The sequence below is a fragment of the Mesitornis unicolor genome, unplaced genomic scaffold (assembly GCF_000695765.1).
Source record: "Mesitornis unicolor isolate BGI_N332 unplaced genomic scaffold, ASM69576v1 scaffold16107, whole genome shotgun sequence".
In the NCBI taxonomy this organism is placed as follows: domain Eukaryota; kingdom Metazoa; phylum Chordata; class Aves; order Mesitornithiformes; family Mesitornithidae; genus Mesitornis; species Mesitornis unicolor.
In genome coordinates, this window is record NW_010194478.1 from 33543 (window position 1) to 43030 (window position 9488).

A 9488-nucleotide genomic window follows, 5' to 3' on the forward strand; every position below is an offset into this window, starting at 1 on the left:
AGTCATAGAAGCAACCCTGTCCCAAAATCAGTGTGGGAACCATCACCGTTTTCTGCAGAGTAATAGGAAAGCTGAAGCCCAGATAAGCCAGAAGATGTTATTCCCATCACATCCTCGATACCTTGGTGATGGAAAAAGATCCTCTCGCTTTGAGGCTGGTGCTGTAGTTTTTGTTTCTCCAAGCTTGCCCTGACTTGGTGTATGAGGTATCCCCACGCGTGGTTTCCCATTCCTCTTTGAAAACAGCTCGTCCCTGCAAGCTCTCCATATCTCTATATTTCTCCTTCCTTACTTTGAGCTACCAGGGGAGCAAACAGGAGGCGGTTCATTGATTATTTTTAATTTAAAATCCCAGCTAGGTAAGCTTTATTAAAGCTGAGCTAAACACACAGCAAACATAAGCTTTACTCAGGCAGCAGTTCGCAGGAACTTGGCAGAGGCCTGCCTGCGTTTCTGAATCCTTGTCCTTTTTCGAGATGAAAGCCCTGCAGAAGGATTTGTTTTTCAGACAGAAGGCAAGCCAAGTTGGTGATTTCATCCCAAGGCAGGCTGTGTCAAGCTGGTCCTATTCAAACACGCAGGAAATCAACCTTGGAGCCCGTTCAGAAACGAGGATGGAGAGTGGGGGTAGAGATGGGGGCCCTGAGGAGGACAAGATTTTGGATTCTGAAACCCAGGGAAGGTACCTGCTGTCCGTGCAGTGCTGCAGGGACCCGTCCCTCACCCTTTGGGGGATTAACCGGCAAGGTTTCACGTAGCATTTCTGAATTTCCAGCTCTTCCACGAAGCAATCCCATCTCTGTCCTCAGTGGAGCCACGTGCAGCGTCGCTCTGATAAGAGGTCAAGTGGCTACCACAGGTGAAGGCAAATTTTCCCCAAGACCCTTCGTTTTTTTTTTACTGTTTAAAGCAATCGTTGTCAATTAAAGCAGTTGCTTTCCGAGCCTAAATGTGGATTACTGAGAGGGAGAAAGAGCTTGTTCTGAACATGGGAATGGGGAGAGGGGAGAAGGAAGTGGAAAAGAGACTCTTAAGTTGTTCTTTACAAGGTGTTACAGTGATCTGCACTTAGAGCAACCGTACAACACTGGTGGTAAAGGGGAAGCAATGGATGGCAGAATTCAAAACAGTTAGTTTTGGGTCTGAGATCTTTGGACAGTCCCTTCCCAGGCGGCAAGGGAAACATGGTGGGGAAAAACTCGCTATAACTTTATCTGCTGCATTTTCACAGCTGCAAACTTGCCTGTTGATCAGCAAAGATCAACATCCAAGAACATCCATCACTGCACAGCATTTCAAATACACTGGAAACTGGTGAGAGAAACCTGCTTGGGAGGGATGTGTGCGTGTGTATCATTCTTCATCCCTAAATAACATCTGCAGGGGCTTCTGAGCAAGGCAGGCAGAGTTTGCTGTCACTGCAAGAAAAACCTCAGCCCTGCCCCTTTGCACTCACTCTGAAGATGAACCTCAAGGACTCCAGTCCTTCCTTTCTAGCAATTGCTTTCATGGATCCAGATTTTAGTGGTTTGGGTTTTTCTTAAGTCAAGCACATTCTGATGTGAATAATACCAGCAAAATGGTTGCAGCTTGGCCCGGAGGAGGGGGAGAATGCAGACACCAAAAGCCAAGGCAGTTTCTTAACGTCGACGCTCATTAGGTACTTTTCAACATTAGTGGCTGCGCTGGAATCTGCCCACGCAGGCTGGAGGACGAGGAAATCTTATTTGATTGCATCTGCTCCAAGAGATACTGTCAGACTTGGGGAGCATCTTGTGGTAATTAGGGGAATTCATTCCTTATTTAGTCCAGCTGAGCTTTCCCCCCTCCCGTTGGTTTTTTTTATTAGTGGGATCCTTTAAAACTTTATTTTCTGCATTGTTTTCAACTGAAGGGCTCCCAGGCAATATTAAGACCCTGTGTTCACATAGCACCTTCTTCCCTGCTGCAAAGCACTACAAGACCCCAGTGTGGACATTGAAGCAGATCTGTCTTCCCCAGCACAAAACCCAATCCCCCAGCAACTTTTGTGTCCACATGAGAACTCTTTTACAAAATCTTTTGAAGGAGAGGGCAGCTTTAAGCCCCTGTGCTTTGTTCTGAAAAGGGGCCTTTAATACGGTTTAATTAAAAGCTCATTCTGCAGAGCTCATTTGATGTCAGCCTTGAAATTCTGGGTGTTTGGTTTCCGTTCTTATTCTTATGTGTGTCTAAAGCAGTGCATTGCCAAATAAGGTTTTCGTGTGCTCACAGCAGGTCTCCGTAGTCCCTCCTTGAACCTCAATGCTTTCTGTAGCGTCGAGCAGTGACAGGGTTATGTTCACCTCTGTGCTTCAGCAGGCACATTTGTTCCCTCAAAATCAGCACAGCAGCTGGAGGCGCTGACATCTGAAACAGCCCTGGCTCTCTTTATGGCACAGAGATTCTCTGTGGACTGCAGGCAGCGTCTTGCAGTGGACATGGGCCAGAAAAGCAGGTGCTGGAGGATGATGAATCCTTCAGCCAGGGAAAACACAGGCTCTCAGGCTGTTTTCTTGGTGGCCACTCATCCTATCTGAGCAGGCAACTGCTGCCCTCTGAGACAGAGCATCATGAGAGGGTAGGAGCTTGCCAGGAGCATCAGCTTTGAGGTTAGCACAAGAAGGGTGCATGTCCTGGTCTATAGCCACCCAAAGATCCCCATAGAGCAGATATTGCCTGACATTTAGCATAGGGAAATAGTGTGACTTCCACAAAGCAAGGCAGCACAACTCCCAGACTGACTAGTTAAGTGGAAGTGATCCCATGGGGCACTTTTATTTGGCATGGAGGAAGCTGATGTGGCAGCTCGATTGGGTGGGAACTGGGAGGGGGATGGCTGTGATGGGGACAAGGTGGGTCCACTTCAGGCCAGGTGCAGCTCAACCCAAATCAAATCAACCAATGGGGGCAAGACGTGAGCATCTGGCTGGGTTTAAAGGCTGCTCGTGGGGAAGAAGGGCAGTTTAGCTTTGCCTTCTAGTTTGGTAAGCTGCTGAAGGTCTTCTTGAGCAACTGGGAAGAAGAAGGAGCTTAACTGGGATTTTGTTGGGTTTTTTTTTTTTGCAGGAGATGAGATTTTGGCTGAAACTTCTCTGTATCAGATTCAGGAGACCAAACTGTGCTGCTTTCAGGAGCCTCTGCAGACAAACTTGAGGTAGAAAGTGAGTACTACAGCATAGTGCTGTATTAGAAATGTTGTTTGAGTTGGGGTGGGGGATAAAGCTGTGCTGTGGCTGCCTTTGTGCCTAACACTGCCTTTGCCAGGGAGGGAATGCTGCTGGGAAAGGAGGCAAGAGTATGTGTGTTTTAGTATTTTTGAATAAAAAAATCAATCTCTCACTTTGAGGAAGTCAAGGTTATGTAGAAAAAGCCTGAATTGAGGCCAAAATCTAAGAAACTTCCCCAAGTAGTGCAGGGTTTCCCCCTGCTCCTTAGTTTCTATTTTGAGTTTGACCAGCTGCTAGAGCCCTTTCCTCTCCCTGAAACAGGGGCAGATAACACCACCAAATGGCTCTCTCAAATAACTGAAACTCTTATTGGAGCAGTTCTCTGTTTTCTAGCTGGATGAACATGCTGGAAGGACAGCATGATCAAAAGGTGCTGGGAAGATGCAGCAGAAGGCAGCAAAAGGTAGGAGGAAGAATTTGTTTGTGTGAGCTGTTTGAGATGGTTGGAAGGGTGAGGGTGCTGCTTTGTTCAGTGCCTTTTGCCTGAACCACAATCACGTTAGTGCTGACATCTGTGTGGTTTTAATTTTATTTCTAATATTATTCCTAATTTCCTGTTCATGGATGAAGCTCTGCCATGAAATAGTGCGTTTCCCTAAACTCTGCCTGTTTCTTAGCACCCAAATTGTTAATTTTCCTGTAACTTTGCCACTTCTTCTCCTTATCCTATAGGAGCCAGGTGCTCAGAGGTGATTGCCCAGCGTCTGTGTCCATATTTGCTGTGAAATGGGGAAGATTATGACCCAGCAGTATGAAATTCGGCAGCTTCCCCTGTGTGCTGAGCAGGAGGTATGGCTATTGGGGGTTTCCCTAAATAAAGTGGGAGGCTGGGTTACATTCCTAGGTGTAGTTTTGGGCATAGCATGACTAATGGTGAGCCCTCCCAGGACAGGGGAAATGCAGGCGGTGGTCATGGGGCCTGTGTCTTCAGGAGTCATTTTTGTTGTCTTACAGGAAGAAATGAGCAGTCGTCATGGTTACCGGCCTCCCCGTCCTGGTCTTGCCAAATGCCTTCTCCAGAGCCTGGGGCTTGGAGCAGGATCCAGCGTTTCTCTCCTGTTGAGCTCGCACTGGGATCCGAGTGACTTGAATTTCAAATGCTCCCACTTTGGCACACTGGGGTGGTGTTTGTGTGCCTGTGCGTCTCGGGAGCCTTTGGTGCTCCTGTCTTCTTACTGATACTTAAGCAGCAAAGGAAATAAGCGTACCCACAGGTGATTTTTTTAGGGATGCAGCCCAGTGTTTGCAGGCTGGGTGGACGTGTGGGGTGTTCAGGTGAGCCTGTGGGGTCTTAGCCCCTTGTACCATGCATGGGCTCAGTGCCTTATGTAGCAAAACTTTAAGGAATGGCAAAATTTAATCTTCTCTTTCATGTTTTCTGTGTTCAACTCCCAGCAGCAAGGGGATAGTAAGCATCACAGCAAGCCATGCTGTAAGAATTCCTGGAGCAGGAGGAAGGTGAAAAGTCTCAAAGGAAACATGAGGTCATTTCACTTTTAACATAGTACATTTTCTGAAATACTTGAACAATTAATCAATATCTTAGTCTGTGGCCCATTACAGAGCTTGGCAGTGTATTATTTTATAGCCTAACAAATAGGAGCCTGCCTGTGCTAATAGGTTGAATCCCTAAGGGGCTATAAAGGCTACTATGACATGGTGAGTGATAACTTGCTCCTCCCTGCCTCTTTTGAGGCTATATCAATTACATTTACCATTTATGGAAGTTATTTTTCCTCATTAAAATGATGAGGATGCAAGGAATCTACTTTTGCTTTATTTATTTTAAACTCTTAAAGTAATAGCCATTCCTGAAAATGTGGGAACAAGGGGCAGGGGAACCTCTCTGCGTAGGCAGCCAAGTGTTACGACATGGCTTTGGCTTCAGGTGCTGGGGCTGCTGCTGACCCTCTTCATAGCCCATGCAGGAACATCTGGTCCATCTCAACATCTGGACCATCTCATGACGAAGGTCAGCCTGAACAGCAGAGTCTGATCCCAACTACTGCATCCTTAGGCTATGGAGGCTGAACAGCTGTGTCTGCTGTACTCAGTGTGGAGCTGCATAGCTTGGGGTGCTCCTGGGGAAAGAGCTCAGCTTGCAAGGTATTGGCTTCCTCCATTCCCCCTCTGCCTCCTGGATGGCTGGAGCACCTCAGAGCAGAGCCTTACAGGGTGCTTGGGCTTCCCCAGCCCTCCCAGTAGGGTTCCTGTGGGGTGTTTTTGGCATAAAATGTGTGTAAGGAGGCTTTGTGGTCAGGGCAGTGATCCCTTGCTGCTTTCTAGCTCTATGGCTGGTGATGTTGGCCAGTAGTACAGCTCTGCCTTGCTTACCTGGTTAAAAACAAGCTTGGCTCTCTTGTCCTTGGGATTAACTAACCTGCCTGTAATTTTTTTCAGGAAGATGTTAATTTCTTTGTATATTCATTTGCCAAAAACCAGGTCATGCTTCTCTAACTTCTGTCTGGAAGCTTATTTGGAGTAGTGGACAGTGAGCTCTGCTGGTAACTAACCCAGAGATGGAACCTGCTGCATCTGCTTTGGGGTTATCAGTGAACAGCATCACAGGAGTGTGAAGGCATTAGTCACTTAATTAGCATTAATAGGGCAATTATCTTAATAAGATGACTGATTATGACACTGAAGTTGTGTCTGAGGTTTAGCAGCTGCAGCAGCCGGACTGAATTGTATGTTTGTTAATCCTCAGTGAGGGTGTTCTATTTCACTGAGCGCTGTTTATTTAACATGCAATAAGTGTCTTAGCGAATCTCTATTAAAGGCATATGTGGAAACCTTAATTTGAAGCATTACAGAAGAGAGTGAGACTGTTCAATTCATAAAATCCTATTTAAGCACTGAGCTTCAAACCCCAGCCAGTGCCAAAGCAAACTGTATCCTGTAAGCCCTGTGCCAGATGTCTCATGTGGGGTATACTTGAGGTCCAAAGAAAATAAGGTCTGAAGGGAACAGTTTGGCCATTGAATCTCCAATCCAGCCTGTAGAAAGGGGTTTCGTTTCCATTCAGGAAATACAAACCTCTTCTATGTGGATCCTGTTCAAAGCATGTTTGCTGAACAATTCTTCCCAGCAGCAGCGATTCTCAGCACCACCTACGCCTGTGAGCAGCAACTGGAGCTGGTGGGAAGGTTTGGTTTACACATCTCTAAGTTTCTGAGAAAGAAGAGGCAGTAAAACAACTGGAGGTGTCCCTGGGTGTTTTGTGTAGCACCAACCAATCCCTATGCTGGTGTTGGGCACCCTTCTGGTGGTGGCTTGGGTCAGGTGTGAGATGAAACTGTAGCAAACCTGAGTTTATTTTTCTTGTGTGTCCTCTGACTTTAGGTAATGCGCTACTGTGGCTCGTTCTGCTCTGAGCAGGGTGCTCCAGGATATTGGAAAATTAACCTTTGGGAGACTGAGCTGGTGTCCCCGGAGAGCCTGCCTTCACCCTGAACCTGGCCTGTTTTTCTCTGGGTGCCTCTGTATGCTGTTTTGCAGGTAGGTGCATGCTCACTTTGCCTGTGTTTAGAGACACTTGGACATGAACTGGGTCTCAACAGGCAGCCTGTAGCAGCGGTGAACCCGCTTCAGAGGTGGGATCCTCTAATTTGGCACTGAGCTAATGGAGCCACAGGACTTCCAGTTGGCTCAGACATGGGTATAGCACGTGTATAGACATGACACAGGTTGAGCCTCTCAGAGTTTTGTGGCAATTCTGCTCCAAATCCAAACGTGTGAACCCTGATGCCAACTTTCCAGGCCAGGACTTGTGCTCAGCTTTCCTTCTACCTATCTGTGAACCCTTCCTTCTGGGTGAGGAAGGGATGGGCAGCCCTTGGCAGCATTTACTGCATGAGCTGTGTTTGTTTTGGGTGAAATGCAGTAATTGGAGAGGGACCAAGGCTTGAGGCTTGTGGGAGCTGTTCCCAGCTCTGCATTGCTTCCTCAGGTGAGGAAACTTCATCCCTGTGATAACGCTTGCTGGGGTTTAAGCCTTCTACATGAGGTCATCTGCTGTAATGGTGATGTTTTGTGTGTTTTCTCGTTACAAAGGTGGCTCTGAAGTATCGGAGGGGCTGAGAGGATTGCCTGAGGCTATCAGACAAGAAGCTGTCCAATAGCTCTTCAGATCCTGTGTGGACAGGACTCTCTTCTCCCTCATCCCTGGCTCCTGTTGTCTCAGACTCCTGCTTTCCTTCAGTCATGATGTGAGGTATGGTTGACACAGTTTGCTGAGCTCTCCTTGCTGCCCTGATCGTGTCCACACTGCTCTGAGCCTGCAACAGCTCTGCTCAGGGTGGGAATGGCGTTAAACACATCCCAGCCACTCTTGGCTAGCACTTCACCTTTCCTTGCCTGTAATCTTTTCAGGGCCACAAGCCAAGCAGGCCCGTGGGCATGATCGAAACACGGGACAAATATTCCCAGTGGTTTGATCTATAGGAACAAGATGAAGGAGGGAATGAGTTCATCTCCTCCACACTTTTGGCCGTAGCAAGGCTGTTCCTATATTGCCCCGTGTGCTGTGGTGGGCTGACAAAGCTGGCTGCAGGGAGGACACTCTGTCCCTTCCCTGGAAGAAGAGACTCATCTGAACCTTCCTCTGGGGAGCAGCCCTTGGTAGGCAGCTGAAATTTCCCTGTTCCTCTCATCCCATGACTGCTAGGGAATATCCAGTCCCCTTGCATTGTCTGGAATAATTCCACTGTCAGATCAGTGTGTTTTGGTATCTGTAAGCTGGCAGTTTCCTTTCTTGTGGTTTTTTTTAGCTGCTTTCTCCCAAGCTGGTGTCTCCAGCCCTTAATTTCTCTTGTTCTTGGTGGTTGCAGCTTACCTGCAGGAGTATGTCTAAAATGAAGCAAAGGATGTCACTGGCCCAGCCCTGATGACCACATCTGTAGCTGCACTGTGAAACATGCACCCCCTCTAAAACACCTCTGGTAACGGAAAATGAAGTGAATCCCCATGACCCTGGTTTCAAAGGTGTCTTAACGTGGTGTCTAAACCAGATTGTGGGCTTTCCAGTCCTGTCAATCCCTTTTTTAAAAGAAAAAGTACAAAAGCTTAGCAGTAGCACAAGTTATAACTCCAATTTTTGCTGTGCACAGTTGCCTGGGGAGGTGGGGTGAACTTGTGTGCAGCCAGCTGGATGGAGCAGTGTAAAAGGCAAGCGGTGAATGGTGACACGATACTTTGTCACATTAAAGATGTCTTGGATTTTGGCACAGAGATGTGAGTAGATGGGTGTATAAACTGTTTGGGGGAGGCTGTTTTTGAGAGGGGAAGAAGTTCACTTCTGATGGGAGGTGTTTTAAGTTTCACTCGCTTTCCTCTGCTATCTGTTCCCAGCTCAGACAGCTCTTCTGTTCTTTGGTGTGCTTGCCCGGGGCGGTTGTATATGACTGTTTGAACAGTGTTTAAACAGCCGTAAGCCTGTTTATTTGCTAAGGCTATAAATTATCTTGAAATCAGAATCCATCACCCTGCAAATACCTTGTTTTAACAGGCAGGCTGGCTCTCTGCTAGGATGACAACAGTAATAGAGCTCTTGGCTGCTCTGCCAAGCCTCTGTCAAGGGCAAGTGTCCTTGCATGGGCAACTGCTGCCTTCCAGAGATGCAGGCAGGCTCAGGAGGCTTTTTTTCTCTTTGTGGGTTTATCTGGTAGTGTACTTGGGGATGCAGTGACCATTGTGGGGCTCTGATGGATGACCTTGTGCTTGCTGGTGTTTCCTATGTTCTTAATGATCTGCCCAGTATCTTCCAGGGTGTTAGCAGTGGTTGTCTCCAAAAGAAAGCAGGAGAAGAATGAGCTCTTCCTTGCTTTTCTCCCTCATCCCAGCTAGTCATAGGTAAGCCTGCTTTGGGACTTAACTCTGCAACTTCTGTCTCAAGATCAGAGCCTGGAGCTTTGGCCACTGAAGGTTAAAAGCCACCCTGGTGGGTGTTGTACCCTCATGGCCCTGCGTTGTGCTGGCTGTTGCGTCAGTCGTGGGTTTTCCTGTGGATGCTGATGCTTCAGCTCCTCACCCCAAAGGTGAGTGCGATCCTAGCAGTGCAAACACTGCTGTGTGAGCTGTGTTGATTAGCTTTGGTAACGACCATTCATTATCTGACTTACCTGTTCTGTGCTGTGTAAGCGATCGCCTCTGAATTCCTGGAACCACACAAACTGGAGATGGGAAAGATTTGAGGTCATCCAACTCCATTTTCCCCCTATGGGGGAAGGCTTGTTCCCTACA